General features: G+C 42.7%; 1 protein-coding gene across 1 annotated transcript in view; it reads right to left on the reverse strand.

Moving 5' to 3' along the window:
* Window positions 1–18,374, reverse strand: part of SCAMP4 (secretory carrier membrane protein 4) — an 88,135-nt gene extending 69,761 nt beyond the window's left edge. The window contains exon 1 of the mRNA XM_078670146.1: window positions 18,251–18,374. The gene's annotated coding sequence lies outside the window, so the exon portion shown is untranslated. The remainder of the gene's footprint in view (window positions 1–18,250) is intronic.
* Window positions 18,375–22,722: the final 4,348 nt, after the last annotated feature.

A 22,722-nucleotide genomic window follows, 5' to 3' on the forward strand; every position in this document is an offset into this window, starting at 1 on the left:
TGTGATCACAGGGAAAACTTTACATCATCCCCAAACTGGGAAAGCAATGGAACTGCACTACAATGGAGACTGTAATTCAAAAAATTTGATTTATTACATCAAGTGTCCCTGCGGGAAAATTTACGTAGGTAAGACGGAGAGAAAACTCAAAACGAGAATAACTGAACATAAAAGTACAATAAGAAACAAAAACGTAAAAAGCAATTTGGCAAAACATTGGAATGACAATAATCATGGCATAGCTCAAATCAAGTTCTCCATTCTTGAAGTTGTGAAAGTTTACGAGGGGGTTGATCTGTCCAGATCCCTCCTCCAAAGAGAAATACATTGGATTACATTTTTGGCCACTCAGGAACCTAAAGGGTTAAATGAAAAAATTGATTTATCATGTTTCATATGAGTCTTTTCACCCTGTAGTCTGTTTCAGCTTGATGTCTGTTGTTTTGTGTAGAATGTCATGACTATTGTATAACAGCAAGTAATTGATGCATAGTAGGAGTTTTTTTTAAAAACACACACTCTTTCTTCTTTTTTGGTTCATTACATTTATTCTTATTTTATTTTTTCACTTTGAGGCATTTTCGAGTGAGCATTGAGTCGCTTTTGACTCTTTGAATATGGCGCCCGCACTTCAGTGATCTTTAGTTGGTGACTTGAGTCCGTTTTTAGTGTTCATACCCCTAGCAACCACGCTTTGTATCCAGGAAGACCACGGTGCGTTTCACACAGCGTGTCGGTACATTGAGCAGCTGTCACAGAGTATTGCCGAGCAGTGGAGTAGAAGTTTGAAGCGCAGTTCTTCAGAATTCAGTAAGGGGCTTCTAAACAATCCGTCTAAGCAGACACCACTCGGTCTTGAGGTTTGTGAACCCCGGGTTCAGTGACATGGTTTGTCTTTTCAGATCAGCTTACACCCCCGCAAGAGCAGAACCCCATGTTTTTGGCACTGAGTTTCCATCACAAGGTAAGAGTGAACTGCGCGACCGGCTAGTTAGTTTCTTGGACTATTTGATAATCGAGAGCAGCTTTTCATTTGGTTTCTGACATGTTTCCCACGCTTTTTTAGGGTTGAGATTGAAAACTTAGGTGATTACGGCATAGTAAGTTTGTTTCTTCGTGATTTTGGGTTATATTTTTTGCACAGTGAGGTGCATTCACTGGGGTGATGGTGATGTGTGTTTTTTACTCTGCAAAGCACGTTTTCAATGACGTTCTGGACACCTTGTACATAGTGATGTTTTGTTTCCTGTTTTATTCAATGATGCACAGAGTAACTTATACGCATAATTTATTTCACAGGCCCCTGAGGAAGAGCTCGTTTGAGCTTGAAATGCATTGGGCACCAAGATAAAGTCATCTATTTTCATTGTTTAAAATTGTGTAAAAATGTAACAATGCGAATTTTCTTGTATTGTATAATTTAGGAATGAAATTGTCATGTAACTGAGGAAAAGTTACTGAACCATTTGTGTTTATTCTACGATAAAGAGTATATTTTGAAAGCAAAAAATTGCGTTTATTGAGTAAAAATCAAAGCGGAGTGTTAGTTTTACAACCGCGCAGAGCGACAGTGCGCTGAGGTTAAGTGTCATGGACACTTAAGATAAGTCTAAAGAAAAGCGCCGCCATTTTCAGATTCGGGGGCGTGTTTTTTGCGCCCTGAGTGACAGACGACGTCACAGGGCTAAAGAATGCAAAAAATCACGCCCCCGAATCCGAAAAAGACGGAGCTTCTTTGGAGGGACGGCTCTCTCCTCCAATGGCTGGCCTCCTTTTAGGAAGCCAGCCAATGGTGGAGAGACAGAGCAGGGAGGCGGGTTCTGAAGCCCCACTAGAGGACATTAATTCTCCGGACCGGAAGCTGCTTCGCAGCTTAACGGTCCCTTGACCTAAAAAGGAGTGTATGAGGTGGGTTCAAGGTGCATCCGATTCTCCCAGAACTGGGTCTAAGTCTGGCGGTGTACATATGTCCCCCCTGTAAGCATTCCAAGCTTCCCATATCTTCACCCATTTACGGGGTCGCCCTCTGGCCACATATACCGCCCTCTCCCGAAACATACACCAATCCAGGTCCTCCAGGAGAAGGCAAAATTAAACCAAATTGTCCAGTGTAACCACATTAGCTAGATTCATAGAAAAACAGTCTCACACCAGATTGCCCCAGCACATGAGATTTACAACACTAAGGTATTGGGTATGGTGTATAGTTGTGGGGGACAGGAAATATAGCACCGCTAATTGTTGTTGAAAACCGTTTTTTAACCCGTTTCCTGCTTCGAACGTTCAGCGCCAGTGCTGAACGTTCGAAGAACCGGGTGCGGCCGCGTCGGCCGTTGGACGTGCGCAGCACCAGGGAGGTAGCTCGTGCAACGGCCGACAGCAGCAGCGAAGGGGTTAAGATCATAAGTGGATTTACCCCAAAGTTCCCTAATGAAACCTTTGTATATGGATCCGGCACACAGATAATTGATACACAAGGCGAATTATAGATTGCTAATGTTCTGGTTTAGACTATGGACTGTGGAGGAGCTTGAATCATACCAAGAGACTCTGCTAGATCTCCTGAGATTCCCCAAAGCGTCAAAAATCAACTGGTTTATTGCCATACAGAAAATCTTGGGGAAGCTGGGCATGGATGCTTTTTGGACAACCCCGGGAAGTATGAGACGAATCTCAAAAGCAAGAATGAAAGTGTTGTAGGAAACTTCGTTAGTAGAGGATGCTTTAGTTTCGGAATCTAGCCTGACCAAATACTTTTTTACATTTAAATGTTTCTTATCCTTCGCACCAAGTATTGATGAAATTGTTCCCTCTTTTGCACAGAAGCTTTTTATTGCAATTCTGTTATAAAACACTTCCTACCAAACTGTTTTGTTGAAAATGGTCGAGCAGTACTAATTTTGATGAACTCTGTCCGGCATGTCGAGGAAGTTTGGAATCTATTGTCCATTTACTCTTTTCTGCCCGTCCTACTGGTTACTGAGGAAAAAATGGATTCTGCCGTTATGTACTCTAGTAGAACGTGGTCATTATTTAGAGGTGTTAAAAGCTCTGTGCACGGATACTGGACAACCCATTGTGTTTGGCCTTTCTAAATGTTGGCATGCACTTTGGATTAAGCGAAGGAAACTATGTTTTTGAAGCTTTCTGTTGCTCATAAGGAATGGCTTGTCCCGTTCCTTTCTGTAATTGTTTAAGATCTTGTATCCATTGGCTCTGTAACCCAGCACATTAAGCACTTTAATTTTGATCAATCAGACTTGTTATTGGCTTTAATTGCATATTGCACTTTTTTTCCTATGGAGTTTTGAAATTGTGTAATTGTTTTAGTAACTTTTTTATATTGTTAACTTATTTTTGCTGCACATTCAGGTTTCTGTTGTGCTGTATACTTTTCAGGATCCTTGTGATCGTAATAAAGTGACTGACTGACTGACTGATTGAAGTAAGTGCTGACTGGATGACTTGTTAAGATTTTACAGGGTTGTCCAACAGAGGATCATGAGGAGTGGATGTTATGCTAACTATGCCTATTAGTTCACAAACAAAGAGCTTCTTAAACAATGCTAAACTATCTTCCTGCACAGAGGTACACATGAAAAAGGAGGCACTTATTGGATTCCTAAAAGCAAGCACTTCAGCCTTGCTTGAACACCCGGATGAGAGGAGAATAGGACATGGTAGCGTGAATCTAAAGCTCGTCCGATTTTTGTCAGCGTACCCGCAGAAACAAACTCCAAGCCTATGCAGCCAGAGCCGCAAATAAAGGTTGAATGAAAGGAAGATAGACAGAGCCATCAGGAGACACTCATTGATCCTCAAAGAGGAAAGGTGGTATGACGACCGCTTAGGCCTTATCAGATAGAAAAGAGAAATTCCATCCGAGGACTGTACCAAAGAAAGCAAGGCTGGACAGGGTTTCGGAGGGAATATTGTGATTTATAGTGCTGGGAGTTGGTCATAGTTCTTACAAAATGTTAACGCCAATGTCGAAGCTCTCAAGCCTTCTTAGTTCATCCAGACCAAAAAGAATTACTAATTCTGTATTAAAGCCTGGTTTAAAAACCAGCTTGGAACATGCACAACTGACTATTTGCTTCTCCGTCTCGTTGCTGCTGGGATCCACGCCAGATTTTCAGCATATTCACATAAGATATATTAGCATATAGTGAATTTGAATGGAACTCATTCATTCACACTGTCACGGGTTGTTTTCATGAAAACACAGCAGAGGTGTCACACTGCAACTAAGAAACAAGGACTTCCCTGTCTATGATGAAGGGTCTGTTGTTGACTTTGTCATCGACCTGAAACATTCACCGCTGGCTCAGTTATAGCTACAGTTATTTTTAAGCAAGCTGTTTAGCTTCTGGAAATCTCCTCAATGGCTGAAGAAGGGACCACGACAACATGGTACAACTGAGCCACTACCAAGATGTCCGCAATGATTTTTTACTGGAGATTTGGATGAGATCAGAGTAAATATTATACAAAAAAGTAATTTCCAGATGGAATATAAAAGTTACAGCAAAGGAGCATTCATAACTAAGAAACAAGAATTAGCCAAAAAATTCACTGTCCATAGCAGCATGAACTCACTGTAATATTAGAGAACAATGTCTCCAGGATATCAAAAAAACATTTGTCAATAAAAGTATGGAAGTAGAGGAGTCCTACAAAATACACGTTTCTTGAAGTTCAGTTCCCTGCATTCAGACTAAAAACAGCGTTGCAACATCTGTAAGATCAAACGAGTCTCCAATTTCCACCAGGTACAATAGATCTTTAAATGAATAGCAACCATTAGGAAAAAAAACAAAGCCGATCACGGACACGTCTGAGGTTTTCATCCTACACATATGACCCAACTTGTCCAAATTTAAAGGCATGTCTGCAACGGTGCCGCGTCCTCTGCCCATTACGAGGTTTATGGCTGAGGGAATGAGTCCAACATCTGCAGGACCTCTTCTGAGAGGAAACATTGAACCCTTTTTAGCTTTTAAGGGTACGGTCTCCTCATTATACCTTAATTACTATCAGATGCTCATCAGTATTGCTCTGTAGGTGACAAACTTAATGTGTCAGCTGTTTAAGGAGGACATGGGTCACCCTGACATAATGCAAACTGATTCTATAACAGCCATTGCTAGAACTTTTTGGCCACATATTGATTCACAACACGCTCCAAATCTGGTCACTCTCTCCTTGGCTACAAGAAGATGCTCAGTTTTGTCTCATTCGGATGAATAACAAGGATTTATCCACCATACACGAAACCTAGACACAAAAAGCATTGGCAAAGCCAACAGGGTTTGCCCATGCAAAACCAAATGCCTTTGTCAATTTTTGATTTTTTATATATGTTGCATAGAAACACGTGCTGTTGTAAAGTTCAAAAAAACATGCTATGATGTGGCCAGCACTTACAGCATTATAGCACTTTTTTCCCTTTAAGCCATGTTGCACAGCAGCCCACACAGCTGTGCAATGTATGTAAAAACGGGGAGGAAGTAGGGTAGGAATGGATGTTTGTAAAACAAAAATGGTTTAAAAAAACAAAAAGTACACATAAAATTAGGTATGCTCTTTTGAAATGCATTTGAGATTACCGAAGCATTGGGTGTGCACTGCAAGACCATAAACATTCTACTTTATGGCTGAAATAAAAAATCCAAAGTACTAACAATAAGATTCTATAAAACCACAGTTTTTCTTTCCATGCAACAGTGACTTTCCTAAGAGGTCCGGCTGGGGAGTGCATTAATAATCATATTTCAGATAGGCACCAGATTCAGAAAATACTTGCGGAAAAAAGTGTCGCATAAGGGTGTATTTAGTCTTCAGTGGCCACTAAGTGGATCCACTATTGTGCACCTAACGCCCAAAATTTAAAATGCATACAGACAAGCATTCATGGTTCCCCCTATTGAACACAAACAAAGTAATATATTTTTTGTGTGCTTTTTCAATGTGACAAACTACTTAAATACATAAAATGAGTTGAGCACGGAGTACAACTGAAGATGCAGGAGGTTCCAAACTAGTTTCATGTAAAGCGGAAGGACGGGTTTTTCAGCTGAGCAGTTTAGTTATATTTTAACTCGAATGGTGTCAGTGTCATGCGAAAAACTGGTCATACGGTGGCTCATTTTCGGAAACCTAAGCTTTTCGATGTCTGTGTGCTTTGCATACGGTTTATGATTACAAACTCCCGACAATCGATCATAAGCTTTCGGGAGCAGTACTGTGATGCCCAGGCCCTCCCACCTCCAGCTTCCATCAACAACCATCAGATTCCCTACAAGGATTGAGTCCTTGTATAATGTAAATGATGCTCATGTAAAGCACTCCAATACATTCGGGTCGAGATCGCACTGTACGAAGCTGCCCCCCCCCCCCAAAAAAAAGGATGTTTAAAGTGCAGGAGAGCAAGGGTGACAGGCTGTGGAATTGGGGACATGCACAATGGCAGCTCTCCTGAAATATCCCAATGTTTCAGTTCCAAGTAGTGTGAGGTATAATCCTGATGCTTAAAAGTGCAGTCAACTGGCCAAACATAAGCGATTTGTGACTGAAGTGTGCAGCGGGGTTTTTTCCTCTCCCTTTTACATTGATCCTACATATGAAATTAGTTTCTTTGGATCCGAGCCGGGTGGGAAAAAGAAGGGCCAGACTGGGAACCCAAAGCTGCCTTGGCAATTTTGTCAGATCATCCCCCTGGGCTTTTGTTACTGGGACTGATATTGCAGCGCTGCTGCAAAACCGCCCCCCCCCCCCCCCCCCCAAGTAACAAAACCGGCCCCTACCGCTGCAAAAGCACCCCTCAACCTACCAGCCTCCCTGGAAAATGCCCAATGCCTGCTACAGCCAGTCCAGCCCTGGGAAAAAAACATACTCAGAATATTGAGCTATTCATTTTTTTTCTGATTAAACACACAATGTGAAGAATGCCATTTGGTCTTTAAACCACCTCAATTGAGCACAGCGATAAAGACATGCGTTTTCTAGTTAACATTTGGAAAATGAGCCATGTACAAAGAGATTCTGAATTTAGGAGTTGCTCATAACAAGGATGGGAGATGGGTTGGGAGAGGTATAGAGGGTCGGCAAACACATGCACTCTTAAGGAGTGCAAGGTTAAACAAGCATTAGAAATGCAATCGGGCTCGGATTTATTTGAGTTTGAGCTAATGGCATTGTAAATGCCAATGTCTTTTTGCCATGTGTTATGGAGTGTGTGCATGTGGTGTGTAGTGGAAGTATCTTGGTTGAATTGTAATTTTACCAATGGTGGCATGCTGTGCTTTATATGAATATGTTTAAAAGTAAAGTGTACCATACTGCGATTGCTTGGTGGAAAAGTGCACTGCCGGCTGGAGGTGTGTGTGCCTGGTGGAATGGGTGCACTGACGGCTGGTGGGTGTGTGCTTGGTAAAAGCGTGCACAGATGGATGATGGTTGTTGGTGTTTGTGCATGGTGAAAGCATTCATTGACGGCTGGGGGTGTGTTGTTGTGTGTGTTGTTTTCTGTGTGCTGGTGAGTGTGTGGTGGTGAGTCTGTGGGGGTGAGCCTGGGGAGTGAGTGTGGTGGGGAGTGTGTTGTGTTGAGTGGTGACAAGTGTGTGGTGTTGAGAGACTGAGGTGTGTGGTTTGTGTGTGCGTTATGTGTGTGTGGTGTATGTGTGTGTGGTGTTTTCTGCACACTCACACACTGCCCCTACACATTCACACACTGCTCACCCGCACACTCCCAATGTCACCCTGCATAGTCACACACTGTTTACCCTGCACACTCATTCTGCACACTCACACAATGTGCACCCTGACACACTGTCTCTGCAGTCACTCTGCACTCAACGTCACTCTGCACTCACTGTCACTCTACAGTCACTCTGCACTCAACAGTCACTCTGCACTCAACAGTCACTCTGCACTCAACAGTCACTCTACACTCAACGTCACTCTGCACTCAACGTCACTGCACTCAACGTCACTCTGCACTCAACGTCACTCTGCACTCAACGTCACTCTGCACTCAACGTCACTCTGCACTCAACGTCACTCTGCACTCAACGTCACTCTGCACTCAACGTCACTCTGCACTCAACGTCACTCTGCACTCAACGTCACTCTGCACTCAACGTCACTCTGCACTCAACGTCACTCTGCACTCAACGTCACTCTGCACTCAACGTCACTCTGCACTCAACGTCACTCTGCACTCAACGTCACTCTGCACTCAACGTCACTCTGCCCTCACCGTCACTCTGCCCTCACCGTCACTCTGCCCTCACCGTCACTCTGCCCTCACCGTCACTCTGCCCTCACCGTCACTCTGCCCTCACCGTCACTCTGCCCTCACCGTCACTCTGCCCTCACCGTCACTCTGCCCTCACCGTCACTCTGCCCTCACCGTCACTCTGCCCTCACCGTCACTCTGCCCTCACCGTCACTCTGCCCTCACCGTCACTCTGCCCTCACCGTCACTCTGCCCTCACCGTCACTCTGCCCTCACCGTCACTCTGCCCTCACCGTCACTCTGCCCTCACCGTCACTCTGCCCTCACCGTCACTCTGCCCTCACCGTCACTCTGCACTCACCGTCACTCTGCACTCACCGTCACTCTGCACTCACCGTCACTCTGCACTCACCGTCACTCTGCACTCACCGTCACTCTGCACTCACCGTCACTCTGCACTCACCGTCACTCTGCACTCACTGTCACTCTGCACTCACTGTCACTCTGCACTCACTGTCACTCTGCACTCACTGTCACTCTGCACTCACTGTCACTCTGCACTCACTGTCACTCTGCACTCACTGTCACTCTGCACTCACTGTCACTCTGCTGTCACTCTGCACTCACTGTCACTCTGCACTCACTGTCACTCTGCACTCACTGTCACTCTGCTGTCACTCTGCACTCACTGTCACTCTGCACTCACTGTCACTCTGCTGTCACTCTGCACTCACTGTCACTCTGCACTCACTGTCACTCTGCACTCACTGTCACTCTGCACTCACTGTCACTCTACAGTCACTCTGCCCTCACTGTCACTCTGCCCTCACTGTCACTCTGCCCTCACTGTCACTCTGCCCTCACTGTCACTCTGCCCTCACTGTCACTCTGCCCTCACTGTCACTCTGCCCTCACTGTCACTCTGCCCTCACTGTCACTCTGCACTCACTGTCACTCTGCACTCACTGTCACTCTGCACTCACTGTCACTCTGCACTCACTGTCACTCTGCACTCTGCTGTCACTCTGCACTCACTGTCACTCTGCACTCACTGTCACTCTGCTGTCACTCTACTGTCACTCTGCACTCGCTGTCACTCTGCACTCGCTGTCACTCTGCACTCGCTGTCACTCTGCACTCACTCTGCACTCACTCTGCACTCACTCTGCACTCACTCTGCACTCACTCTGCACTCACTGTCACTCTGCACTCAGTCTGCACTCACTGTCACTCTGCACTCAGTCTGCACTCACTGTCACTCTGCACTCACTGCCACTCTGCACTCTCAATCTGCACTCTCAAACTGCACTCTCAATCTGCACTCTCAAACTGCACTCTCAAACTGCACTCTCAAACTGCACTCTCCACTCTCAATCTGCACTCTGCACTCTCAAACTGCACTCTCAAACTGCAATCTGCACTCTGCAATCTGATTCTGCACTCTCAATCTGCACTATCAATCTGCACTCTCAATCTGCACTCTCGAGTCTCATACTGCACTCTCAAACTGCACTCTCAAACTGCACTCTCAACTCTCATACTGCACTCTCAAACTACACTCTCAAACTGCACTCTCAAACTGCACTCTCAAACTGCACTCTCAATCTGCACTCTCAATCTGCACTCTCCACTCTCAATCTGCACTCTCCACTCTCAAACTGCACTCTGCACTCTCAAACTGCACTCTCAAACTGCACTCTCAAACTGCAATCTGCACTCTGCACTCTGATTCTGCACTCTCAATCTGCACTCTCAATCTGCACTCTCAATCTGCACTCTCAAACTGCACTCTCAAACTGCACTCTCAAACTGCACTCTCAAACTGCACTCTCAAACTGCACTCTCAATCTGCACTCTCAATCTGCACTCTCAATCTGCACTCTGCACTTCGTTGTCACTAAGGCCTTTCTTTTGGAACTGTGGCACATTTGGGTGAAATAGATTATATATGTGAAGACTTTCTGTTTTATGAAACATTGTCTGTTGTGTACAGCCATGATAGTTACAGTACGTGTTAACAGCCAGCTAAACTGTGTGTTATATGGGCTTATCAAGCTATTGAGGGTTTCTGATTGACCCAAGATTGAACACTGCCTTTTAAAAATATCAATATCACCTCAAAACTGCATTATGAAAATATAACATGTTACATGCACAGACTTGGCATCCATTTTTAGAAATATTATACAATGTATTTTTTTTTACATTTTTGTAACTTTGTATTAAGGTGATGTGAAATTGACGGTTTCTGATAGAGCCTAAGAACGAAGGTTCACAGTGTATAAAGAGCATAAGGAAGACAGCATCACTGGAATATACTACGTTAAAACGTAAGCAATTCTTAGAAACCTTAAATGATGCAATTTTTTGCGTTTTCAATGGTGGGAAAAACGGTAAACAAGAAGTAACCTGAAAAGAACCCAATCACGTGATTTTATCAGATTATTGGTAGATGAAAAGGAACAGTTGCAGCTCTATCGGTAAACCAGAGGGCACCCCAGTTCTATTTACTATTGTCTGTTGCCATAGATACGCATCGTGATGAACCTTATTAGTGGATGTGGCCCTTTACAATGAGTTGCAGCTGGGGACCATTGTTGATAGTGACACTCCTCACAAGCATTTTTAGTTACTGAATGTGAGAACAACCATTGCCGGGCGCGGCCCATCTGCCTCATCATTTCCTGGGAATGGCTGAACACCGACCTGCCTGCCTTAAAATGGGGCCACAACGTAGTTCCTGTTTATTTACAAGGAAACTAGGAACGCGAATCAAGTCTTTTACTCCTGAAAGGTTGCTTTACAAGTCGGTTGCCGTCTTTCCATGCGCTAATGTTAGTTAACTTCCATTTATTTTTATTATCACGTAGTTGCTTCTAGAAGTTAGCCATCTGTTGGGCTGAAAACTGTCTGCCACCCTTTTTTTGCGGAGATTTTCTTTTCTCTAAAGATTTTACAAACAGGGTTTTTATACAAAGTGACAAAACAAATTAAGTCGGAAGTATTTGTTAGAAAAAACACTTTGGCTAATCCATTCAGAAAAGATGTAGTTGCCAGTTGATAACAAACTACAGAATGCGAGTCACTTATCCTTAACCAACACGGTCTCTTTAAGCAAACCACAACCTGATTTGACGAAGAATAAACGTCAGCGTCACAAATACATCATTAAACACCTTGCGGATGTGCATTTAATGTAAATAAAGTGCGCATGACGTGGTTTATGGAGTAGATTTGTTTGACGTGATAAGTGTTTTTGAGTCTACCTGGAATCAGCTCAGAAATGTTAGCGGAAGAGGAGAGAGGCGGGGCAGAATCTATATGAATGCAACAGCTAGAAATACCACAAGGCAGCTCTGACTGTACAAAGGCTCTGGGGCAGTGATTCAAATGTCAGATGTGACATTTTACTGCAGTTCTATGCATCGGCCGTGAACTGGCGCTGGTAGCAGTTGTCACCCCCCGGCTACAAAGCATTCCCTTGATGCAGTCAGGGAAGGTTGTCAAAAGAAACTGAGCGCGTAGAAAAAAAATGTTCAAAACCTCATGCACTTTTAATTCAGCGCAGCTGAGACATCTTTGCGGTGGGCGCAAGGGAGGAGAGGGCCAGGAGCTGTCGTTTCTAATTCAGTGCACCCATGTATTGTTATAAATCTCTTTCCCTGTCTTTCCCGATCCACTACAAGGGAAGTCGATCCTTCTTCTCAAATAATAAAACAAGAACAAGGAAGCTGCGCGCTGAGCGCTGCAGAATTGTGAACGCGCCCGGCCATCTGGATTCACTAACGGAGGCACCCTGACAGCTCCTAATTATAATTTATGTACTTCTTTGCGCAAGCACGCACGAAATATGCCCAAAATGGCGGAACAAAACTACATTTACCCTATCACTTCAAGCCTATTAAAACGAAAACACAAGGAAGACGAATCACTGGCCAGATGACAGAAAACGCTAAGGAATGTGTGGAATTCCTCTCACCAAGGCCCTAAGGATACTTCTTTTTTTTCTTATAACATTAGGATCTCGAAACTCCTCCCCCACTTACAGTGGGGAGGAGTCCGAGCCCTAAAAACGAATTAAAAAGTACCTTTGCAAGCAGCGGCCAGTGGAAGGACACTGGCCATAGAGGCAAGAAATGTTGCTTGGTCCAAGGGCGATCAGATGGCAGGAAGAATCAAAGATAAAGTGGGAGCAGCAGGAGACCCTGACCAATGAGAAGCAAGGAAATGAGAGCGACGTGGGCGCCAACCAATGGTAAGTAACAGTAACTACAGGGCAGGCTCTAAGCCCATTTTAAACTTTTTTAATGTTCAATAGCTTTTCCTGACAGCGCATGGGTGCTACATACAAAACCTAAATACTGTTGAATATGTGTGTCAAAACCACCCATTGATTGGCAGTTGTTTAAATTACCCGATTGTTGGTTGATCAGTATATAATATACTTTTTCCACTGGTATATAATCTCATAATTCATATCCCTGTTACCTTCCACCCACAAGCACCTTCTGAGCACTGTGTTGCATGTTCACTATAAAGATCTATGAATGGGTTTGTACATGTAATATAAATATTTTAACAATCTTTCAAAATTGTTTAGAACTTTGGAATTTAGGAATTGTACATAGATCAGTCTTGGACTTGTTGCAACATTTGACAGAAGTTGGATTTTTCAAAATTAACAGATCGCATTGAGAATTCATGCAGTATCATGACTTCTTCAAATGTTTTATTTTGAAATAATTATTTGGATTAATCCCCATTTTCTCTTACATAAATTCACCCAGTAGTTTGTACCACGAAGTAGCACTAGTTTGGTATCCTGATCATATCAAGACACACGATTCAGAGTAATTCATAAAAACATGGTTTTCAGTTGGATGAAAATTAAAACAACAGCATAGCTCGGGTGACTCAAAGAGTAAAGTAAAGGAATATTCCAATACAAGAATTTACTAATATCCCTTATACTTAAAGAACAAATATTGATTTCAACTAAGAAAGCAAAATTAAGAATTATAGATTACACATCCCCAAAGAGAAAAATAGCAGGTGATAGTCCATTATTCAACTCACAATTTGCATGTTTTATCTTTTATGATCCAACCATTCCGCCATTATCAACCCAAGAACATTTACATAATGGCACGCTTCCGGGCACTTTAAAACTTTTTCAAGTAATGTTACAAATGAAGCTGTTATCCTGTAACCAAAGCTACTAGCCCAGTTATTAAGATTAATATTTTTAGTTAAAACCACAGCTGAAATTTCCGGAACAAAAAAAAGACAGCATGCTACCAATTGGAACAAATTTAAGTAAATCTCACCCCGCAGTCCTCAAAATTACCACAAGATTTTTTTCAAACCGGTTTACGTTTTGTCAAAAAGAGCATACATCTGCGTATAAATAATGCCTTAAAAGTCACAATTACAATCCACTGAAACAAGAACAAACTACCCAACAATGGTCACATTAGCAACTGTTTTCAACAAGGAGTAGGAGAATACCGCCAGTTTCTGTCTTAATTTACTGCATACTTGACATGTGTCCTCCTCTTGGAGCCTTGGCTTTCGGTCATACGATGCCGGCGTCAGGCGTTACATCCGGTTTTGTAGTCCTGTCTGGTATATATGCTTTGTGACGCGGTGATGTACAAGTTATATGTACACAGGAAAGTAGTAGGGACACAGCGGCCAACGGCTGTTCACAATCAGGCAGTGTGTGACCTACCAAGGCCTCAGTGAATTAGGCAGATCCGTCGTCAATTCCCAGGTCAACGTCGCCAGTATTTGGACCCTAGACATAAAGCTCATGCAACAAGTCTTCTGTTTTTGTTGTATAGTTATGCCCTTGTTTCTACTTTGGCCTATTTTAACAACTCGCTCTGCATTACCACCAAGCGTTGACTCAGGCCTCCTGGGCACATGCACTGCTTTTGTAATTTCCTCTTCAAGACTGCTACTTACCGATCAATATCTGCCTCTAAGCCGGAATGAAACCAGCTCGTTAGGCTTTCTGCAGCTTTGAAAGGCAAGCAGCTCTCGGACCAGAGAAGGGAATAGTTTGCTCTGCAGTGCCTGCAGGATGCAGAGGAACTCATTCTCAGAATACAAGAGCAGCATTGACCCAAACAGAGCGCAACACTTATGACATCATGGAGAAGTGCACGAGGCTCCCATCATGGCTGCCAATATTTAGAGCATTTGTTTGTTTTCCAAGTTGTACGGAAGCACATTGCACGATTTGTGGCCTGCTACGAATAATTTACTTTCCAACCTAACTGCTTGTGTAAGTGATGGTCCTAGTAGGAGTGTTAGAGATGTTGCTATAAGATTACTCCCTACATGGCACTTTTTTTTTTTACTTCCCTTCTCCAGGGCCACAAACACGTACACACTGGACTACAAACCAAAAGCAAAGTCCTCTCACTCCTACAAGATAGGCTGGCAATCAGAGAGGCCACCTCCTTAAGGTTTGACAAAGAACACACACCAATAAGGTATTTGGGAGGGACACCTCCAAGCCCGTGCAATTTCCGACCGTACGACGATACTCTGAGTTTAATTCTTGAAACACACCAATAAATGGAACTCGTGGGTGAGAGGCTGTAAAAATAACACAACACTTCCCAATATTTGTACATTGATGTCACCCAACTATGTAATATCATCAACTTCAATAGCCGTGTGTCCTTGGCAGGCGGAATTTATTGCTAATCAGTGTGCATGAGGGACCACCCTTCCTGCCGGTAGGAGCACTGTTCAAATAACACTCACTGTGTTATCATCTGTTCTTGAATTGTATCGTCAAAACATTCAAGCACTTCAATCCATGTTGTAGTTAAGCTTGCAAATTGTAATGTTCATTCAATGTATTTAAATGAGTATTCATGAATCCATGATGACACATTAAATCCAATCCATGACATGGTTATAAACCCAATGCATTTCGGGTCAATGTCTGACCCTTCATCAAGGGTCACTCAATATATTCGGAATTCCAACTGTATTCGAAACGCAATGTCAAGCAGTATGGACCAGGTACGTTCTTACACCTCCAGAGAAGACAATTCTTAGTAACAAATACAACTAACATCAATTTAGAGAACAAGAAAAGCTACCAGAACAAACAACCTTAAAGCTAATGTTTGTGAAATTCTGTGAGGGAGGCTGTGTCACTCAGCATTTATCTAGCAAGTACCAAAACACATGAATAATCACCCAGCAAAATAAACAACTGGATAACACAAATTTCCTCTTTCTTGATCAGCTTCCAAAAATCAATCCGTGTCTCCAGTGAAGCACATGGAAAACGGGGGTCAGATTCATTCCGGGGACTAATTGGTCTTGGCTCATTGTGGCTACGATACAGGAATTCCAGAGGTTTCCACAAAACTCAGAAGCTGGTTTCAAATGTATATGCCACGACTGTTGAACGCCCCCATTTTATTTACTTGGTAAGCAAGCTAGCACAATGCGACCAAACATGCAAAACTCAAAGCATTACAAACCACTACATTACAGTAGCTCCCCCAAAAATCCTATCATACTTCTTTTACGCAAGAGCAGTGGAACCCCCCCCCCCTCGCAGTCGGCATTGCATCATAGGATTACTGTCTATCACAATAAAAATCCTTCACCAGTTACTAGATTACAAGTAACAAGCAATGGAGATCATTCACACAGCCGTAGCTTTATCTTTACTCTACAAATTAAAATATAATTAACCGCTGAGCATTTTCCCAGATTATTTTTATTGTAATTATGGGCTAAATTCAGTCTAGCATTTTTCCATATATACCTTGCGAGTATCTCTCACATCTTTCTACAGCAAAGACGATCTCAGTTATTTAACGTCGTTATCAGCGGTGCCTTGCAACCACACGCTGCGTTTCTTCCCATCAGAAAAGTGGGCATTCAAACTAGCACCTTTTGACTTAAAATACATTTCATACTGGGTCAAACACTTAATGCAATAATTATGAAACAGATTTATTTACATCTTACTTTAAGACAAAATACATAATTAAATACTGCATTCACTAGGACATAATTAATTATGAGTAATTTAAACTATCACTTAGGGAAACTTACAAAATGTGGCTCAGAGAACCCACTCGATCTGGGGAACAAAGAGAAGAAATGCGGAAACAGTAGTCTATATATCCATGAGACCGCAACAACAAGACCATAGTCTTTCAAACATCAATGAAGGTTAAATTACATGTGCGTTTTTTTAAACTGAGAACCAGATAATCTTTCCATATTTTAGCTCGTCATTCGAAAGCTTGTAAGAAATGCAGTCGCTTGAGATTAATTTAGTTACAAATTGTGAGAAGAGACCAACAATGTTGAAAATAATCTGCCATTTTGTCAAACTATTTACCGCATTCCGCTGAATCAGTCTTGCAAAGCCGAGTCAGGGTATAACAAAGTCCATGGAAAGATGTGTACATTCACTCGTCAGACATTAAGTAAAGGAAGCTTTTACTTTCAAGACCAGATCCATATGCTACTTATTTCCAGCTGTTCGTCACCTGAAATCCCTCTATCCGGGGATTCATTTATTTAAAACAACTTTGCTTGTTGATGGCACATACTGTAAATTAATTAGGAAATTCTTCTCCACAAACAGGCCTCTAGGCAGTTTAAGATGGACTCGCAAGCTAACCCAATCTACACAGACCAGGAATAAGTTTGAGGCAACTCCCTAATAAGTTACACCCTGCATACTGAGACTGTCTAATGAGATTTTTTGTTTACTTTTGTTAATATTGACTAGAATTCTTTTGCTGATCTTTAGCAAGATGCATGCTGCATTCTGTTAACATTTTATAACTGCTATGTTTTCACATTTGTTTAACCATACATTAGCATGTTTTACTTTTTATGTAACTACCTTCGAATGAATGTCCAATTCTACGTGGCAATGTCACCCTTTGAATGGTAGGTTCATTATTTTATACATTTATTTAAGTATGTTTGCATTTGGGAGTCGGTGGGGTGCGTCCTACAGTTCGATCTGCACTGAAACGACTTGTCATCCTAACATAACAGATAAAAAGAATACCACAAAAAAGCCCGCCCATCACTTATACAATATTTCTAAAAGTAAAAAAAAAGAATCCCATTCGCGTTATAGTGATATACAACTAGTGTGCAACTGTAATATAAATCTTTAAGTGAGCATTTGTTATAATTAAACTAGCTTACAATAATTATGGATCCACTTTTAATCGATCGACATTAGCTTTGCTGATAAAATGTTGCAGTTCTCAAATAAAACATATTTCCAAAAGCGATACGTGGGTTGCATTCGTTTATGAAATATTGACATACATTAATAGTCTTTGTACAACGATGGACTTCACACCTTTCATCAAGTGCTTGTCAGCTGAACGACTACATAGTTTCCAGAGTCAATAACAAACTGTCATGCAACAGTGAATATTGAAACAGCTGAGCTAAACAGGCTGCACAGATATCAGGTCTAAAACCACAACTTTGCATATTAACGCCCGGGAAGGAATGTAACCACACACTTTAGGTCACCCACTGGTGTACACTGTATTCTACAGTTTATCTCGTGCACAACTGAAGCAATAACACATTCGAAGACATGCACAGCCTCGTTAGAAGAATGAAGCAAAAATACATGAAATGTAACAGCGTTGATACAGTTGGGCAAAGTGAGTGTGTCTGCAGCAAAACACACTGCAATCTGCAAATGCAATTTAGTTTATCGCCCTGCACTAAACCCAGAAATAATAAACTGACAGGCACAGGGTGCATTCATTTTTGAAATGTCACCATGGCATTACAATGAATGTCTGTGTAACTGTCCTACGTGTTGCTCTGCTGCCGCCCCCGCCCAGGGACATGCCTTTCTGCAGCGGTTTGGGCTGGAAGTGGGGCCCGGTGCCAGCCCCGCTCGGTGCCAGCCATGCACGGCGCTGCAATCCCAACGGACCCGGGCAGCCCCCGCCTCTCCTCGTGCCCCTTCTCCCTTACCTCCTGCCCCTCGGTACCACCGCAGCTCCCAGGCCTTAGCAACGCAGCCCAGCGGTGCGCCGCCCCTCCCCGCCGCAGGGCTCGCCGGGAGTTGTGGTTCACGAGTCAGAGAGTAGTCCCAGTTCACGCACGGGCTCGGACTACATATCCCATGGTGCCGTGCGGCAGGGCGGCCGACGAGCGTGCAGGCAGCGTGCGCGTGCTGGGGGATCACCACGTGACGCGGGAACGATTGACTGGGAGTGGGCGAGGCGCGAGATTCAAGTCGTCCAGCCAGTCTCTGGGCCTTTCTTTTGAATATAGACCGGCAGCTTTCAGAAGATGGAAGGGTTAGTTGCTGGGACTTAAATAGGACTTCCTATATCAGCCGAACTATTGTTTTATTTTAAATGTCAAGTCAGCAGCTGCTTGGTTTATTGATGATTTAGTAAAATCCTCAACAGTTATAAAATAATGTTTCCTGGATTTCTTTTCAGAATTGTTTTCTTGGGCCATTTAAAATTGGCAAATGCAGTATTTTAATGGTTGGCCCGTTTGTATTTACCGGCTCTGAGCCAGTGCTTGAAATGGAAAGATAGAAGTGCAGGTACTCTGTACCAGAGTACCTGCTTGTTTCTGAGAAGTGACGGTACTATCCAATTTAAAGTATTAAATTTCTCTTGAGAAGAGCCGGTACTCACTCTCTCAAAATAAAAAAGTGCCAGCCCATTTAAAGCACTGCTCTGATCTGATCTGAAACTATCCACTCATGGCATCAATTAGAAAGAGGGAGACATTGAAAAGGAACATTGAGTTGGGGCCAATTTAATGCAGGAGACAACTAAAATAAAGCTATCTTTAGCTTGCGGATTCCGGAGTCTTCCGCAGGGGCAGCTGGTGACTTTTTTAAAGTGGTGAGGCGTAAACGTTGGGGATTCATTTTTCGCGTAGCGAGCAAGTCCGGATAACATAAGGGCATTCAACCCATTCACTGAATCATCCCCCCTAGCAAGTAGTCCAAGTTTCCATCATCCACTACATACATCTGTTCAAACATACATACATACATCTTTCTAGAGACTCTCCCATTCACTCATCTACCCTCTCATCCATCCATGTATCAATTCACTAGAAAATCATCGATTCATTTGTCCATCATATGGAGCACTCATCCATTCATGTATACATCCACTCATCCTTTCTGACATACTGACCTGTAACTCTTCGCCCACTAATCCACCTATCTATCCTTTCACCATTGGTAAATCACCAGAGCATCCATCCATCTTGATGAAAGTGAATTTGCTTGCCTGTATTTGAACCACGTTCTTCACACTCTGTTAGCGTAATGTTTTGCATGCAAGTCATTGACAGGCATTGTCTCCGTCTACATCAAAGCTGGATGGACGTGCCTTTCTTAGGATAAAGTAATTCAGGTTATCAAGTGGCATATTCAATTGTTTTCTCTTATACCCAGAATAGGTTAAACTTTGTCTTCCATAGAACGCTCAACTGCAATTGAATGCAGACGGTACCTGCTCAGCCTAACGCGGTGCTGTGATTAATTCCAATTTGCAATCAATCCACAGTTTACATTGATCAGATGACACGTGTTTCCTAATCTGCTCAAAAATAAGTTTGGCCATTTAACTGCTCAGAAACAAGCTAACTCGAGCATGCTTGATATTTAACATATGTAAACACCAGGGCACAAGTCCTAAATAAAGAAGTGGGGGGACGCTCACAGACAGGAAGTGACGTCACGACAGGAAGTGACGTCACGAAAGGCAAAAACCTAGAAGTGGGGGGACGCTCAAATACGTGAAGTGACGGCACGACCGGAAGTGACGTCACGAAAAGGAAAAAAATCTAGAAGTGGGGGGACGCTCAAATACGTGATAGCGCTCACATATTCCCTTGCATTTTCACTGATGACCGAATATCAGATTTTAGTTTTTAGGAGATTTTGTTAAATGCAGGTTTTGGAAAGTGCTTTCATCTCCTATGCCCAAAAAGGAGGGGCAAAATACAATCCATTCTTTTTAGCGTAGTAAAATGATTTTCCGGGGTGTACTACAAGACTTTGTGGTGATAATAGAACATATTATTTGCTTGTAAAACTCACTAGGCATAGCTGATCGATCAATGTCGTTATCCGTGTTTATCGAATGTACATGGTGCAATACTTGGACCCAGAAACTGTTTATAGTGAGTTCCTGAAAGTGTCCAGGACCAGAGAAGCAGGCAGTTCTCCACGGTAAAAGAGTAAAATGATTGTTTCTACCGGGAGGACATGACGAAAGCGCCCCTGGTCCCACAAAAAGCTTTTAAAGAGAAAACCTGCCATCAGACAAGGAAATAGTGTTTGAAGACACAGCACGCCTACCGTTTCAGGACACCTAACAAACTACAGACTGCTCAAATTTAGGAGAGTAAACGAAAAATGAAGCAAATCACTACGCCGTAATAGACCCCCACATGATAATATCCAACGGATAGTTTTAAGGGTGATCTAACTGACCCCAGAAACTCGACAGACAGAACTTAGTGTCTTGACAAAGGTGGCCCAGAATCATATGTACCACCGAAACGCGTCGACGCATTTCATAGTATAATTCTTCAACTCGGACACCTGTGTTGACACATTAATAGACTGTGCATAACATATGGGGGTCGGATAGAGTTTGAATATACACTCAGTATTGCACAATTGAATGTCTCACTGTTGTCTGTCCTTGTAATTTGTTTCAATTTTGCAGGTCAATCTTGAATCCCATGTAGTTTGATCATTTGTCTTATTAATTTTTTTAACTGTTTTTATTTGTGTAAGTGGTGCTATTGTCCACTTGGTATTTTAAATAAATTGTGTAATTTAATAAATTGTAATACAAAAGAAATTTTTTGCATAATTGTTGTTGATTTTATGTATTGAACTACTTGCTTGGAGTTTCAAATTGTTTCACTGTATATTTTTCAAGGGAATATCCTTTGTTTATTGGTTGGTTAACCCTACTTCCCTTGATTTTAATTTAAAGGGGTACCTCTCATTATTTCTACATGTTTCTTTCAGTGAAATAATGGTTTTCAGGGTCCTGCAAACGTGAAAGCTTTATAGAAAACCTAGATTTTTGGGAGAAAAGCATGCATGAACCACGTTCTGCATATGCTATTTCTGCAGCCCACTAGATGTCAGTAAAGAACTAAGAACGCCATTTGAAAGTCATCAGAATATGATCAGCCAAATTTGTACTGTTAAAATAGGTTTGTGTTTAATAGTTAGTGTAGCGCTTTTGCGCAGGGGGGACGACGTCCATCCATTGGTTGAAGATCTCGGCGTCTATTGGGTACCCTGGCAACGGCGAACCTGGTAGGTGCAGGGGCGTGGTGCCCTGCGGCAGTCCGAGAAACTTCCGAATTCAGCCAGCCACTCGAAAATGCATTTTTTACTTTGAGCGCGCTCCTATTTTGTAAGGGTGGACGCGGTTTTGATTGAGCAGGGTGGACGGCGTCCACCCTGGAAAACCCTCGAAAATAAGTGGGGGGATGCCGTCCACCCGCGTGGTACCACGACTCGTGCCCTGGTAAACACGCCCAAGTGGATGATAAGAAATAAGGGCCTGGTGGAGTTACATTTCAAGTTTATTTCTTCAGGTGCTTAGCACCTGAACCATACTGCCCATTAAAAACCTGCTCCCTCTAGGCAGAGACATTTTAAGACATGGGCAAAGTGGGCCCTGGCTCAGGGTCCCATGCTTTTAGGGGCTCCTGATAGAAGCAACTCACTTCTGCAAACACTCTAGTCTTACCCTGATGACCTTAAATAATTCTTACATTTTTTAAATATTGTTTTTATTTAATATATTTTTAATATGGGTGATGTATGGAGTGGGAGGTTGCTGCAGAGAAGTGTTGTGTTTATGTTTTATGGAACATGCATAATGCACGTTTCTTTGAGATCAAAACAGGACCTCACATAGGAGAAATGTGAGGAAGTGACAGATTCCATTTAATTTTCACAGTAATTATTTGCAGTAATATTAATGAGCTGCTGCTCTATCCCTGAATATTAGATGTAAATGCATTAACAATTTGGACGAGTGTGACTGTGTACAGTCTGTGAACTGGCCAGAAAGGGTACGAAAGAGCTTACATTAGTTCATAAATTCAAACGTAATAAACACTGGGGTTATCTTCTTTTTTTTCCCCTGCAAGTGCATTCTTTTCATTTATCGTGCTTATATGCCCTCTACCCTCCGTAAATATGAATGACTCCACTTGCCGCCTGGGATATTTTCTGCCAGCCGTCATTCAATCCGATCACACCTGCTGCCTTGCCTTGGCACTGAGGAGCCGTTAGGTTAATTTTCCGACTGTGCGTGGCTTATTCTGTATCCTCTGTTTCACCTTCACACTGCTGCTCCACCCAATTGAAACAAGTTGCTTTTGTCACGCAGAGATGACTTCTACCGTAAACCTTGTGTGCAACAAAAACA

This window comes from Lissotriton helveticus, chromosome 12 (assembly GCF_964261635.1).
Source record: "Lissotriton helveticus chromosome 12, aLisHel1.1, whole genome shotgun sequence".
NCBI classification, from domain to species: domain Eukaryota; kingdom Metazoa; phylum Chordata; class Amphibia; order Caudata; family Salamandridae; genus Lissotriton; species Lissotriton helveticus.